This window comes from Colletes latitarsis, chromosome 11, assembly GCF_051014445.1.
Source record: "Colletes latitarsis isolate SP2378_abdomen chromosome 11, iyColLati1, whole genome shotgun sequence".
NCBI classification, from domain to species: Eukaryota; Metazoa; Arthropoda; class Insecta; order Hymenoptera; family Colletidae; genus Colletes; species Colletes latitarsis.
Window position 1 is genome coordinate 17,220,421 of NC_135144.1, and position 16,905 is coordinate 17,237,325.

The window sequence follows — 16,905 nt, forward strand, 5'->3', positions numbered from 1 at the left end:
CCCCCAACCGATAATAATTTTTTCAGAACAATTTGAAATTTTTTTTTTCGTCAAAAAATTTAGGCACCCTGTCGATTTTCCTTAAAAATTCATTTTTCATTTTTAGTAATTTTGTTTGATGCCCTACAGAAAAGATGTCTAATACTTTTTTGTAGGTACCCATGAGCTCTACTTCAGAAAAAAGTTTCATTGAAATATATTCATAATTGTAGGAGTTATGGCTGTTTGAATATTGGACCATTTTTATGGGGTTTTTCTCATTTTGCGGGGTCAAGGACCAACTTTTCGAATATTTTTGCGATTTGTACATATTCTACACTAAAATACGCGGCGTTTGGCTTTTTGAACATTAAAATCGTCCAATCCGTTCAGAAGTTATGGTGTTTTAAAGATTCGCATGAAATTTACGAGAAGCATTTTTGGCCTGAAATTATATTTTCGGTAAGGAATTTTTTTCTCGAAACTGGATAGGATTTCGAGGGTATGTCTGTTGACCAAAAATGATTGTAATTGACCCCTTCAACCGAAAATAATTTTTCCAGAACGATTTGAAAATTTTTTTTTCCGTCGAAAAATTTCACACCTTTTCGAATTTTTTTCTCGATAGTGGGTAGGATTTTGAGGGTATGTCTAATGACTAAAAATGATTGTAATTGACCCCCGCAACCGAAAATAATTTTTCCAGAATGATTTCAAACTTTTTAATTTTGTCAAAAAATTTAGGCACCTACCCCCTGTTGATTTTTCTTAAAAATTCGTTCACGATTTTTAGTAATTTTATTTAACACTCTACAGAAAAGTTGTCTAATACTTTTTTGTAGGTACCCATGGGCTCTGTTTTAGAAAAAAGTTTCATTGAAATACATTCATTATTGTACGAGTTATGGCTGTTTGAAAATTGGACCATTTTTATGGGGTTTTTCTCATTTTGCGGGGTCAAGGACCAACTTTTCGAATAATTTTGCGATTTGTACATATTCTACACTAAAATACGCGGCGTTTGGCTTTTTGAACATTAAAATCGTCCAATCCGTTCAGAAGTTATGGTATTTTAAAGATTCGCATGAAAATTCGGGCAAACATTTTTGTCTGAAATTATATTTTCGGTAAGGAATTTTTTTCTCGAAAATGGTTAGGATTTCGAGGGTATGTCTATTGACCAAAAATTATTATAATTGGTCCCTGCAATCAAAAATAATTTTTTTAGAACGATTTAAAATTTTTTAATTTTGTTGAAAAATGTCACACCTCGAATTTTTTTCTCCAAAGTGGGTAGGATTTCGAGGGTATGTCTAATGACCAAAAATGATTCTAATGGACCCCCACAACCGAAAATAATTTTTCCAAAAGGATTTAAAATTTTTTAATTTTGTCGAAAAATTTCACACCTTCTAGAATTTTTTTCTCGAAAATGCGCAGGATTTCGGGTGTATGCCTATTCACCAAAAATGATTGCAATTGACCTCTGCAACTGATAATAATTTTTCCAGAACGATTTGAAATTGTTGACATTAATTGTTAATAACTTTTTAACGAAGCCTCCATCAACAAATTGATATTCTTGATTTTCGTCTTGTTTTGACCTCTACAATCTCCCATTAAAATTTTTCCCAGTGGTGGCCGGACACCCTGTATAATGGTGTATGAATGACATTTAAATAGTAGTACACATGTTCGATTAATGTTTTTTGAGGTTATGTATCTAAGTATGTCGGTACAATTTTTTTTACGCTCTATAATATTGGGAAATTAGTGGTCTGAGGAATTTAAAAGTACGTTTTTCACGTTGCACGCTCTCCGTAATACGTGTTATTTGCATATTCCAGTCAAACGACATATGCACGAACGTGTTGCATATAATCTTATATGATTTGTGAGTCGGGGCTTGGAATGAAAACGACGCCGTTATAATTAAGACTGCCGCGGAAGTGTTCCAGCAAGGAGAAATTTACTCGAAACTTAATATTCATCGTGTTTCGTTTGCAAACACTTCCAACCACGATAAAGAAATTGCATATCGCAGGCCTGGCCTTGACTGATCCTATAGGGGCTTTTAATACGTGTATTAACCACTTAAGGGATGTACCTGGCGCTTGTTATAGAAAAGAAACTTCAACAAACGTTAATGCATAATATCGACTGAAGTTGATTGCTCTTTAGTAGATGAATATTGAAAAAAAAAAAAAATGGGAAATAATAAAATTACAGAAACACGTAAAAAATTATTTATTCGATCGCCATTACGTTATGCTTTGAAATTGTAATAAATTTATTTATAAAAAGATACTCGTACATTAATTTCTGCTTTCACTCGGAATTCGACACTGTATTATGTTCACTAGGCTCAAAGGGGACTCAAGGGCGATCATCAGACAGATAGCTGCCGTTTCTCGTTCAACGAAGTATAGTGGGGGGAGCTTCCACGACGAGCTATAGCGCTACGAACGAAGGAAATTGAACAAACGCGATAGTCAGGCGTACTCGTCCGAGACTCTCCGTCTACGACATATTTATTCTTGTTATTCGTTGTAATTTATTATAATATATGTACAGAATATAACAAAAGGAAATACAATTAACAATCTCTCATGTAACGATCGTCTAGTTCATCCACCATTTCGGTTGATATTCATTCGATCGTCCTCTGATTGGCGTCGCTCAGATCTGTACTCCCTCACCATTGCCAACACACGTACATAAAATTACCGTTCGACGTCACGAACACTAGATTACTTTCCAGCATTATTTAAGACGACAAAGATATTAAGCGTAATATTGTTTCCAGTGGACGACCCAGTAGGCGAATTAGAGGCGACGAATCGCTGGAAAGAGAAAACGAAGCCCCGAAGAAGTCCCTGGGAGAACTTTCCAACGTGTTCAAGCTTTCCAGACCGGCTTTCCGCGGGCTCGAAAAGTCTAGAGGTCGGTTAGAGCCCTCAGGTAAATAGCCCCTAACAACTTTTTCGCGCCGTGGGGCGCGGGTGGTGCGACTCTATTAACGTTGGAAGCTCTCCAACTAACGTTCGTCGCGAACGATCTCCGCGAATTTGCCCGTCGGTGCATCGAACCCAACAATCGTCCAAGATTCCGCCAACGAACAATCGACCAGACAGTTAAAGAGGCGGCCTCGTCTCTTGGTTTTCGCAGCAACAAAAAGTTCGGAGTTGTTCCTTTTTGCATTACAAGAGCGAATATTCAAAAATGAATATTTATGCGGCGATTAATTAATTTTTCTCAGACACAAAGGCCACGAATTTAAAAAATTAACGACACTTGTGGCTAATCCTCTGTTGCAAGGCCATGTATATTGCCTCTCCTTTTCTCCGAAATCTCACGTTCCAATTCTTCTGGTTTTTAATCAATCGTCTTTTACGTGGCGTCGGAGAGTCTTCTCTCGAATTGTCGTCTCGTTTGTCGCAAACGTCTTGGCACGCGTACCAACTTTGAAACCCATCCGGTCATAATTCTCAAGATCGATGAAAATCCACCGTCGAAAATTCAGATTATTAATCAAACTACGATTTCAATTACTTTTAAAGCCAGCTTACCGTGCTTGAATAGCAAATATCCACGACGGAGAACCGACCTTTTTCCAACATTACCTAACTCGAGTATTTAAGCTATCAGATAAAAATATTAACAAATAAATTATGAACAAATTTGAAATCGTGAGAACGATAGTTCAAAAACTAATATATATAAAAGGCTTTTAGATCCACCCCTGCCGTCGCATATGACAAATTGTACACCCCCTTCTGCCCCACAGTATGCCACTGTGCCCCTCTATAATCATTTCTTTCCTATAGTTCGTACAGTCTCGTTGAGGGGTTTTCAATGAAATCAATTGTACGCTAGCTTCAAAGAAACTTGTCCGCGTTAGCACAAACGCAACGGAGTCATCGCCAATCAGCTTGTGCATCCAACTGCAGACTACCAATCAGAATACGTGTTTCCACGTTTGTGGTAGTGTAATAATAGTAATACACCTTTATTCCAATGGGATTATACAGGGTGTTCGGCAACCCCTGGGAAAAATTTTAATGGGAAATACTGGAGGCCAAAATAAGACGAAAATCAAGAATATCAATTTCTTGATGGAGGCTTTGGTAAAAAGTTATTAACGTTTAAAGTTCCGCCCATACTGAATTTTTTTCTCGAAAGTGGGTAGGATTTCGGGGGTATGTCTATTTACTAAAAATGATTGTAATTAACCCCCACAGCTAACAATATTTTTTTCAGAACAATTTGTAATTTTTTAATTTCGTCGAAAAATTTCACACCTTCTCGAATTTTTTTCTCGAAATTGGGTAGGATTTCGAGGGTATGTCTGATGACCAAAAATGGTTGTAATTGACCCCCGCAACCGAAAATAATTTTTTTAGAATGATTCGAAATTCTTCTTGTTTGTCGAAAAATTTAGGCACCTACCCCCAGTCGATTATTCTTAAAAATTAGTTTTTCATTTCTAGTAATTTTGTTTGACTCCCTACAGAAAAGTTGTCTAATACTTTTTTGTAGGTACCCATGAGCTCTACTTCAGAAAAAAGTTTCAGTGAAATATATTCACAGTTGTAGGAGTTATGGCTGTTTGAAGATTGGACCATTTTTATGGGGTTTTTCTAACTTTACGGGGCCAAGGAACAACTTTTTCAATATTATTAGAATTTCTACATATTCTCCGCCAAAATACGCGTAGTTTGCTTTTTTAAACATTAAAATCGTCTAATCCGTTCAGGAGTTATGACGTTTTAAAGATACGTATGAAAATTCGGGCAGACATTTTGGGCCAGAAATTATATTTTCGGTAAGGAATTTTTTTCTCGAAACTGAGTAGGATTTCGGGGGTATGTGTAATGACCAAAAATGATTGTAATTGGCTCCCGCAACCGAATATAATTTTTCCAAAACGATTTGAAATTTTTTAATTTTGTCGAAAAATTTGTCCTCCTATTTGAATTTTTTTCTCGAAAGTACGTAGGATTTCGAGGGTATGTCTATTCACCAAAAATGATTGTAATTGAACCCCACAACCGAAAATAATTTTCTCAGAACGATTTGAATTTTTCTTTTTTCGTCGAAAAATTTAAACACCTAATTCGGTATTCAGTAAGGAATTTTTTTCTTGAAAATGCGTAGGATTTCGGAGGTATGTGTAATGACCAAAAATGATTGTAATTGACCCCTGTAACTAAATACAATTTTTTTAGTATGATTTGAATTTTTTTAATTTCGTTTAAAAATTTCAGTATCTACTCGAATTTTTTTCTCGATAGGGGGTAGGATTTCGGTGGTATGTCTATTCACCAAAAATGATTGTAATTGACCCCCACAATCGAAAATAATTTTTCCAAAACGATTTGAAATTTTTGAATTTAATTGTTAATTACTTTTTAACGAAGCCTTCATCAAAAAATTGATATTCTTGATTTTCGTCTTATATTGGCCTCTAGAATCCCTCATTAAAATTTTTCCCAGGCGTGGCCGAACATCCTGTATGTAAAAGGAAACGAAGTATTAAGTAAAGAAAAACGAAAGTATCGCAATAAAGATTAATATAAGTATAGGTTATGGTACGAAGTGCGCGATAAACACAATTACGTGAAACTTAATACACATACGTATAACTATAGTAACCACAGATGTGGATTTAGATATAGGCTGAGTAGGTTGCAAGTTTTATTAAAATATTTTCACCAATTTTTCGAATCTCGACGTAACATTTTTGAAAGTTCGAATTCCCAGTAAAACGCGAAAAGAAAAATTCGATTTTCGTTCTAACCGAGAAAGACTACCCTCTAGACTGAAATCTTGCTTTCAGAGCAACGATGACCTCGAGATTCCCCGGGGGGTGGGTCAGAGCGATGGAACTGACAATTGCGGTCTCTACAGCGAAGCTAGTCGACGCCAGCACGGAAAGATACCAGGTCGTCCCGTAAGTAACGTTCCTTTTTTTATCTTGCTTACGTAAATAATCTCATCTCGTTCAATTTCACCTGATGTTCTATGCCGCGGGCGCGCAACAGTTTCGCTGACGAGCCAAATAAAATAAATTTTAAAGCCACGAAATACCTTTTCTAATTAGTATTTTCGCAAATTAAATAGCCTATACGTTCTGTCGGACTATAGAGAGCAACTGAACAAAATTTCATCCAGCTCGAACCAAAATAGTAAGAATTACAGGGAAATCACAAACACACAGACTTTGAACTTTATATTAACGATAGATACGAATTAAAATACATTGTAAGAAAAGTGGCTACTTAGAAAAAATATGCAAGTATAGTCACAACCTAAAATAAATATCACAGAAGTCAAGTTTCGATAATATTGTTTAAATAAAGTATTTCAAAAAATTAAAATTTAACCGTACAATCGAACGAACTGCTATACGTTGGTCTTGCCGGCTACCTATTGTTCGAACAAAATTTTTCCCACCTCTCTGTAGTCTCACCCTCTTCCGCGAGTATGGGAGTCTCCGTTGCAAGAAATCGGGAACACATTCGAACCTGGAGAATGGATTCCAGGCGACTGCGTTCGACGAACACATTAGTCTGTCGAGGCCAGAAAAGGGACAGAGAATTGGAGAGAGACGATTTCATCAACCGTTTCTAAACCGCGCTGTACATGAACCAGAGAGTACGATTCACAAAGATGAAGACAATGGGTGCCCCACTCACTTAGGGACAGCATCCCTATGCTGGAGAACGGGACGTGGTCCGAGGCTTTTTATTAGGGTCGCCGATCGGGGCGGTCGCACAAACGGAAACGAGCAACCCTCGATGAATTCGAAACTACTTCACGAGCATGCTAGACGAAAACAACGGTGAACGAGAATCGAAACGACGCCGATTGAAAGCCAGATTCGTAGACGTTCATTGTCCGAATACGATTTCTCACCGCGCATTCAGTTCCAATTCATTGTTTTCGTTAGGTAGATTAAAAAGAACGATAACACGGATGAAATTGTCTCAGAAGCGATCCTTCGGTCGCTCCTGAGGACGACAAAAATTCAGATCACTGAATTTGAACTCAATTCAGGCTATCTCACTGGTGCAAGACTTCTATTGAGTCGATCTTGAATGAATTTTGAGAAAATATTTACCATTTTAAGCTTATTATACAGGGTGTACGGCCAACCCTGGGAAAAGTTTTAATGGGAAATTCTAGAGGCCAAAATAAGACGAAAGAATGCCAATTCGTTGATAGAGGCTTCGTTAAAAAATTATTAGCAATTAAATTCAAAAATTTCAAATCGTTCTGGAAAAATTATTTTTCGTTTCGAGGGTCAATTACAATCATTTTTGGTCATTACACATACCTCCGAAATCCTCTCCACTTTCTAGAAAAAAATTCGAGAAGGTGTGAAATTTTTCGACGAAATTAAAATATTTCAAATCGTTCTGAAAAAAATATTGTTAGCTGTGGGGGTCAATTACAATCATTTTTGGCGAATAAACATACCCTCGAAATCCTATCCACTTTCGAGAAAAAAAATCGGTTAGGTGCTGAAATTTTTCGGTGGAAAAAAAGACTTTCGAATCGTCATGGAAAAATTATTTATAGTTGCAGAGGTCAATTGCAAGCATTTTTGGTCAACAGACATACCCCCGAAATCCTACACAGTTTCGAGAAAAAATTTCCTTACCGAAAATATAATTTCTAACCGAATTTTCATGCGAATCTTTAAAACGTCATAACTTCTGAACGGATTGGACGATTTTATGTTTAAAAAAGCAAACTACGCGTATTTTGACGGAGAATATGTACAAATCGTAAAAATATTCGAAAAGTTGGTCCTTGACCCCGCAAAATGAGGAAAACCCCATAAAAATGGTCCCATTTTCAAACAGCCATAACTCCTATAATTGTGAATATATTTCAATGAAACTTTTTTCTGAAGTGGAGCTCATGGGTACCTACAAAAAAGTATTAGACAACTTTTCTGTAGGGCATCATACAAAATTACTAAAAATGAAAAATGAATTTTTAAGAAAAATCGACAGGGGGTAGGTGCTTAAATTTTTCGACGAAAAAAAAAGTTTTTATTTAATTCTGAAAAAATTATTTTCGGTTGAGGGGGTCAATTACAATCATTTTTGGTGAATAGACATACCCCTGAAATCCTATCCATTTTCGAGAAAAAAATTCGAGAAGGTGTGAAATTTTTCGACGAAATTAAAATATTTCAAATCGTTCTGAAAAAAATATTGTTAGCTGTGGGGGTCAATTACAATCATTTTTGATAAATAGACATACCCCTGAAATCCTACCCACTTTCTAGAAAAAAATTCGAGAAGGTGTGAAATTTTTCGACGAAATTAAAATATTTCAAATCGTTCTGAAAAAAATATTGTTAGCTGTGGGGGTCAATTACAATCATTTTTGGTGAATAGACATACCCCTGAAATCCTACCCACTTTCTAGAAAAAAAATTCGAGAAGCTATCAAATTTTTCGATGGAAAAAGAAAATTTCAAATCATTTTGGAAAAATTATTTTCGGTTGCGGGGGTCAATTACAATCATTTTTGGTTATTACACATACCCCCGAAATCCTACGCATTTTCGAGAAAAAAAATTCTGTACAGGCAGAACTGTAAACGTTAATAACTTTTTAATGAAGCCTCCATCAACAAATTGGTATTCTTGATTTTTGTCTTATTTTGGCCTCTAGAATGGCCGAACACCCTGTATAAACTTAATCTTTTAATAAGTTATACAATAACACGTTGGATAAACTTGAAATGAGTTTAGTTAACGTATTACTGGAGAAGGAAGGTTCCCACTTCCCAAATCATCGTGATTGATAATAAAATAGCATTTGTGTAGCAGCATAAACTATGCAAAAGGCCCTGTTATTCTACCCAATAATTACTTCGTAACCTGAAGTTTGAAAATTCAGTGTTAATGCATTTGATTCTTATCGGGGGGGGTAAGTGACTCACTGTTAGTTCAGTTCCCCTCCCTCGGTTCAGGGTGGTGAATATAGGGGAGATGGAGAGATTACACCTGTATGAAATTCAAATTCAGTGGTATAAAGCTTTGCTGAAACGATTTTTTTCCGCTACCGATAAAGATTTCATATAAAATAATATACAGTGTATCTTAGCAAAAGACATCAGGCATTAACCGCTGTGTCTAGACACCCAACGATCTGTTGAATTTTTATTTTCCATAGTTTCGATCATCCCACGTATAAGCTGAAAGCACCGATAACAGGCACCTTTAAAGCGTTTTAGAACAAGTAACGTTTCGTTTGCTTCTCATTAGAGTGTCGTATCGAATCACTGGACTAGGCATTGACTAAACGCAATAAAAACATGTTGCCTAATCTTTCCCTGAACCTAAAAGCCGTTTCGACTCGCGACGCGTTCAGAAAACAGAAGTTGCGATAGCTGATACTTTCAGTTTCGATGGTAAATGCTTGGAGAGAAGTCTGAAAATTTCAGTGGTTTCTATATTGAACGGAAACACCATGGAAATGCGAACCCTTCGGAAGGTGGTAGAGCAATTGGTCATCGATGCTATTGGCATTCTAACGGGCATTTTCTAGATGGCCGTCCCAGCTATCCACCCTGTCGCGTACAGTTAATTTCGAGAGTAAATGATCGAACGATGACTGGGGCAGAAAAATAAGCTAGAATTTCCATATCCGTGTTGCACTTTCCGCTGATAGTATCGAGAACTGACTGTCGATGGCAGGACCTGTCCCCGGACTTTGGGCTGTATTTTGTTAGGAGCGCCGATACAGATAATTTATTACGTTTATCTCGAATACTATTCACTATTGACGCACTGTCGACGGTGAAAAACTGTGTCAGGCTATCGTTCCCCGAGCTACGCCACGAACCCCCCTAAAAGCTACCGAGTAAGCTCTTCTATCTAGGCTGTGCCACGGGCTCAAGAAGGTTAAGAATCACTGCACCGGAGAGACGAAGCACAGTCACCAACATTCGATATATTATCGATTAATAACCATGGTGCGTTCCCCTTTTTTTTTTTTCACAGACACGGACACACAAGAACGCAATCGCACACGAGGTGCTGGTCGGGTAGATCTCGCAGGGATCCCCGTGGTAGTCATCGATCGTCGAATCCTGGCGAATAACACGGAACGTGCCCCTTTAAACGGGCCACGGGAACCCCGGTGTCTCACTTACCCCAGTGTTGTGTCCTCCATGCCAACTATCGGGAAGCAATCGATCCCCGCCGTTCCCTGCTACACCATCCTCTACGCTGGATCGGCCCAGTTTGATCTTCCGTACGTTCCCTCGCCAACCTGCTTCGCCGCCGTTCCTCTCTTATCGCGACGTTCTTCTCGACCTGGGCCAGCGGCTAACCGTGGAACGCGTCTTCTGCCCCCGACGGCTTACATCTTGACGGTCCGTGCCAGCTGTGTTCCGCAGGAGACACGCTCTCTCGGCCCTCTGCAGCGACGCACGACGACCCACGTCCTACTCATGCTCGTTATCTTCCGACGGCGCACATGCGCCACCCTAACCCCCCGTTCGTCGAGAACCAGGGCTGCAAAACGCTGGAAACGGGCCACGGGGGCTCCGCCGACCCGCCATTTTTTAAATCTCGTTCCGACGTGTTCGCATCGTGCCACAGCAGTAGTCAACATTTATTTGAAAGACATTATACACGCTCTTGCAGAACGTGAAAAGACGAGTTTTAAAAAGGCGTATCACGCAACATCGATGATTGGTTTTGTATTTATAAACATATTTCGATCAGTTCGTGACAGATTTGCACCTCAAGTGTTGTTGTTTCACGGATTTTGATTATTGACCAAGTTAGATGGAATCAGTTTGAAACTGTCGTAATGAGTTTTACCAACAATGGTTCGGCGTGTTTGTAAAGTGCAAATAGTCAAAATGTCGTGCAACCGCTACGAATGTACTTTTACATCCACTCTGTCAATTTAATCTTTTCGCCATAATTGGCTGTCACGTGACTACTTTATAGACGGTAACCAGAACTGGGTAGAATATTTTATATTAAACCGTATATGTATATTTTACCTAGTAATTCACTAACGTTTAACTTACTAATAATTAGAATGATAATGAAATCATCACAACTTTAAAATAAATTGTAACACTTTTACTTATTCTAAAATGTCTGCTACTCTGTTCCTGGCACTCGAAAGTCTTTATTACATTCGCAACCATTTGTCAAATTGGTAACACGGAAATTAAAATTGAAACTAATTATGAAATTAACCCACTATGGGCCGAATTTTTTTCTTGAATATAAACTTACGAACCACTTTGATATATGATGCTGCCAACCGTCATCAATATTGTTATTAGTAGACTGCGGATCTTTATGTAAATTCGTATTTTTATTAATAGAATTAATGAAATGGGAACTTTATAGAGGGTTGTCTCAACCCCTAAATATAATAATTCGTATTTTACTTGAAACATTTCTTATATTTTAGCATATTAAATACATTCTGTAGTTTTTTGAAAATTTAAATTTCCCATAAATGCATAAATATCCGCAGTCTAGTTATTAGTTATCTCAGAAACATTAAATAATTAATACGTACTCGTCATCTTGTGAGAAAACTAAAATTATTTTGTAAAATGTCGATATATTAACATGTGACCTGAAAGTTACACGGGCCCATAGAGGGTTAACTGTTGCACAATTTAATTTGTGGAATGTTGTAGCAGAACACGTACGATTTGAAATAAAATAGACTATTTGTTATTTACCATCGATCCTCAATTCGTTTAGCCTCTTATGAAATGTGAACCCGTTGTTCGACCATTATTTCACAAACATTTTCATTGAAGCTTCACCGTATCTGCCATTGAACATTCCCTATTAATTATTGGGAAATGCATAAGTCTATTTATCCCTCGTTGAGTGTCGCCATCAGGCAATATTTACCAATTTTCGAGACGTCAAACAACCTGTAATATTTATTATTTTGAGCAATTCTGCAGTTCAATAACTTTTTCCAATTTTAACTGTTTGATTCCAGATTACAAAAAAAGCTTGATTAATTCAATAAAGGAAAAAATGTCTGCGCCCAGTGGCGGATACAGGAGGTGGGCTATGTAGTCCATACCTCATTTGTTCACACCAGACCATACTCATAGCTATGGCGTATATGTGACGCCGATTTCCCGCGGGAATTGGCATGAATATCTGAAGCGTAATAACGAACGTGTTAAAAATAACAAAAATCTTCATAGCAAGCTGTTTCGTGTCGGTCGAAAACAGAATTTGCGACGCGGAATTAATTTTACCCATTAACTTGTCCCATAAGCGATGTCAAATTTTTTTGCATTAATTTCCACCGAATCAAAAGTGCAGAATACATTCATGGCACTCGAAAAGTTCAATGATAAGAGTAAATTTAATTTACTCGCCATGCATGCGTCATTTGCAAGGATAACTTTATATTCTATTTAGAAAAAGTAACATCAGAATCAAATCTCACGATTAGAAAACCTCTTAAAGTAGGCAAGTTTATAATGAAAAACTATCGAATAACGTTATTCTAACGTAAGAGGCAGAGAATCTTGTGACGGGGGCATTGAAATTGACGCTGTCGCCCCTGTCGATTTACTGGCATAGATGGAGCCCCAGGTGCACCGGGAACACCTCACTCCACTTTCTCACACTATGCCAGATCACGCGTACGTGAGCTCGTGGAGTTTCGGAGAGTCGACAAAGGCAAACTGACACGTGTCCTCTTTTTCGATTCTCCGAAGCTGCCCGAAGTAATTTCCGACTGTTTCGTGTCTCTATTATTTTAAATCAGATGATGTAATTGAACAGAATTCTCGTGACGACGTTAATTGTTTACCTTGTCAGACAGTCGTCTCGCGGCGCTTCAATCGATCTCAACGGAAAAACCGTGCTTTTGCACGAAACAATGAAAACGTATAGGTAGAGACTTGAAATTGACTATCTCGGAAACCGTGTGAAACTAAAAACTTTGGAAAACGTTGAACCGACTTCGTTCTCTGGAACTAACGTTCTCGTCGAAATGTCGAAGAATTTGCATCTTTTACTGCCTTTCTACGTCCGTATTTTACGTACTGATTTCGAATGTGCGGGGCACATTGCAAGTATTTAACCTTGAAGGCATTCGAAACTTTACAAAATTTCCAAGACTTTCAATCGCGAAGGTCACGCCAAACATTTGAGATTCCTTTCGTTTCTTTGGATCAAGATGCTTGAGAGGGATTAAATCCCATCGTTAGCGACTTGTTCCAGCCGTAACGAATACTGACGAACCCGTAGGACACGTTTTAGACAAGAAACAACAAAGAAGTCGATATTCTTTAATTTCCAAAATCACACCTGCTCGAAACTTAATTGTTCTTTTCCATACTTCCTCTACCAAATCATCCATTTCTTTTATTTTACGTTTAATTATACGTCCGATTTCTTTAAGGTTAGTTTTAAAGTACTTAGCCTTTATGCAAATATCCTATTCGATACACGACGTATACAATTTTATGTTTGCATAATAAAGACTTTATCGATAAATCAATCGAAATAAACACGATCTGCAATTCTTTGATTTTGAGAACGATAATCGTTCGTTTTACATTCGGGGCTTCTTAATTGCACAAGAAAAGGAAAAAAAAGCATATTGTGTCATGAAAAATTTCATGTCGAAATATAATTATGTTATACAGGGTATAATAACAAGTTATACAGGGTGCTCGAGTTCACGTTTCCAGCTCTGTATGAATGGGTGTCCGATGGAACAGGGCTGCGCGAATCGTCCAGTTGTTCCAGCATGAAAAACTATCAATATCGAAAGTTACTTTAAAATTGTTTCTTTCACTTCAGTTTTATTGTCGTTTTACGACCATCGAGCATCCTCCCGACGATATCGTTCCCATTCTTATTCTGCAAATTCATCGACGACGTTATCCAAAAGCTGTCCAATCAGCACGATGTTGCCCTCAGGGCCGTCGCGTCGCCAGAGCCTTCTACGCAGAGATGCCAGATTCAGCACCCGGTGTCCTACTCACACATGGAAGATCAAGCGTACGTGAGCTCGTGGAGTTTCGGAAAGTCGACAAAGGCAAACTGACACATGCCCTCTTTCTCGATTATTCCGAAGCTGCCCGAAGTAATTTCGGACCGCCTCGTGGGAGTCGAGAGAGAAAGGCTCACATTTGCCTTCTCGCTCTTAACAACTGAAATCCGACCTCCCATCTACGGCATACGATTTAGAATCTCGACTGGCCAGGTATTTTTACTTGCCTTTCCTAGAGTGCATTACTAAACTCTGCAAGTTACTCCTGGTTTCTATTTGCCTCAGATGACCTCTGATGACCAGTGCTGACAAAAGTACAGAACTCCTGACAACTTTTGACACCATACAGCGACTGTTACTGACTGCTCCTGATTACTGCTTGCCTCTGCTGGACTCTGCTGACCACCGCTTATATTTCTGACAACCTATAACGATTACTACTGACTTCTGCTACCCTCTGTTGGTCTTTGCTGATCTCTGTCAGCGTGTGCTTGTCTCTGCTGAACTTTCCTGGCCTCTGCCGAACGCTACTGACCACTGCAGGTATTTCTGATAATGTATAACGATTAATACTTACTACTGCATGCTCCTACAAGTCTCTGCTTGCCTTTGCAGGTTTCTGCTTGCCTGTGCATGCCTTTGCTGCCCTCTGCTGAACACTGCTGACCACCCCTGATGCTTCTGACATCGTATAACAATTACTACATGCTACTGTTCGCCCCTGCTGATCTCTGCTGGCCTCTACTGACCGCCGCTTATATTTCTGACAACGTATAACGACTACTACTGACTTTTGCCTGCCTCCGTTGGCCTCTGCTGGCCTCTGCTGACCACCGCTAATATTTCTGACAACATATAACGATTACTACTGACTTCTGCCTGCCTCTCCCAGCCTCTGCTGACCTCTGCTGACCACCCCTGATGCTTCTGGCAACGTATAACGATTACAACTTGCTACTGCTTGCCCCTGCTAGTCTCTGCATGCCTCTGCATCCCTCTGCTGACCTCTGCTGGCCCCTGCTGACCACGCTGACCTTTGTTAACAACTTCTAACATGATGTACATGTATTAAAACTTTGTATAACGTAAATCTATGACAATAAATGATATAATTTCAAAGAATTCTATGTGTTCTCATCACTTTTACCTTTCTTTTCCTCTCCCCACTATTCCCTTAGTTATAAGAAACCGTTTCTCTACTTAAAACTGGAATTCCAAAGTGCCCGGAGCGTTTTCTGAAATGCCGGTGACCTTGACCCACTTTCGAAACTGGGTCAAGGCCAAATCCTGATTCCCAAAGCGCTCGGAATTTTTCTAAGATTCGATGGCCTTGACTTACTTTCGAAATTGGGTCAAGGCCATCCGGATTTCCAAGTTGGCCCGAAGATTTCTGAAATTTCGAATGGCCTTGACCCACTTTCGAAATTGGGTCAAGGCCATCCGGATTTCCAAGTCGGCCAGAAGATTTCTAAAATTTCGAATGGCCTTGACCCACTTTCGAAATTGGGTCAAGGCCATCCGGATTTTCAAGTCGGCCAGAAGATTTCTAAAATTTCGAATGGCCTTGACCCACTTTCGAAATTGGGTCAAGGCCATCCGGATTTCCAAGTCGGCCGGAAGATTTCTGAAATTTCGAATGGCCTTGACCCACTTTCGAAATTGGGTCAAGGCCATCCGGATTTCCAAGTCGGCCGGAAGATTTCTGAAATTTCGAATGGCCTTGACCCACTTTCGAAATTGGGTCAAGGCCATCCGGATTTTCGAAGCGCCCGGAAATTTTCTAAGATTCGAATGGCCTTGACCCACTTTCGAAATTGGGTCAAGGCCAAATCCGGATTCTCAAACTGCCCGGAATTTTTCTAAGATTCGAATGGCCTTGACCCACTTTCGAAACTGGGCCAAGGTCAAGGCCAAATTCGGATTTCCAAAGTTCCCGAAACATTTCTAAAATGCTAGTGAACTTGCGAAGAAGGTGGTACGCATCTTATAGGTAAGAGAATGATTTGGAGAGGAAAAGGACGGTAAAAAATGATGAGAACACATTGAATACTTTGAAATTATATCATTTATTGTCATAGATTTACATTATACAAAACTTTAATACATATAAACATATTATATTATATTATATCATGTCACAAGTTGTCAGCAACGGTCTGCAGTGGTCAGCGATGGTCAGCTGACGTCGGGAGATGTTGTCAGAGGCCAGCTTAGGTCGGGAGATGCTGGCAGAGGTCAGCAGAGGCTGGCAGTAGCCAGTAGTAATCGTTGTACGTTGCCATAAATATAAGCGGTGGTCAGCAGTGGTCAGCAGCGGTCAGCAGAGGCCAACGGAGGCCAGCAGAGGCATGCAGAGGCAAGTAGAGTCCAGCAGGGGCAGGCAGTAGGAAGTTGTAATCGTTATACGTTGTCAGAAGTATCAGGAGTGGTCAGTAGCGGTCAGCAGAGTCCAGCGGAGGCAGGCAGAAGTCAGTAGTAATCGTTATACGTTGTCAGAAATATAAGCGATGGTCAGCAGAGGCTGGGAGAGGCTAACAGTAGCCAGTCGTAATCGTTGTACGTTGTCAGAAGTAACAGGAGTGGTCAGCAGCGGTCAGCAGAGGCCAGCGGAGGCTGGCAGACGTCAGTAGTAATCGTTATACGTTGTCAGAAATTCCAGGAGTGGTCAGCAGCGGTCAGCAGAGACTGGGAGAGACTAACAGTAGCCAGTCGTAATCGTTATACGTTGTCAGAAATTCCAGGAGTGGTCAGCAGCGGTGAGCAGAGGCCAGTGGAGACCTGTTGACGGGAGGTCGGATATTAGTTGTTCAAGAGCGAGAAGGGAAGTGTGAGCCTTTCTCTCTCGACTCCCACGAGACGGTCCGAACTTACTTTGGGCAACTTCGGA

At 39.4% G+C, this 16,905-nt stretch overlaps 1 protein-coding gene across 4 annotated transcripts in view; it reads right to left on the reverse strand.

Annotated features, from left to right (window-relative positions):
- Nucleotides 1–10,458, reverse strand: part of LOC143348161 (uncharacterized) — a 45,287-nt gene extending 34,829 nt beyond the window's left edge. For all 4 annotated transcript variants that reach the window (XM_076778074.1, XM_076778070.1, XM_076778071.1 and 1 more), the window contains exon 1: nt 10,159–10,458. The gene's annotated coding sequence lies outside the window, so the exon portion shown is untranslated. The remainder of the gene's footprint in view (nt 1–10,158) is intronic.
- Between the last annotated feature and the right edge of the window lie 6,447 nt (nt 10,459–16,905).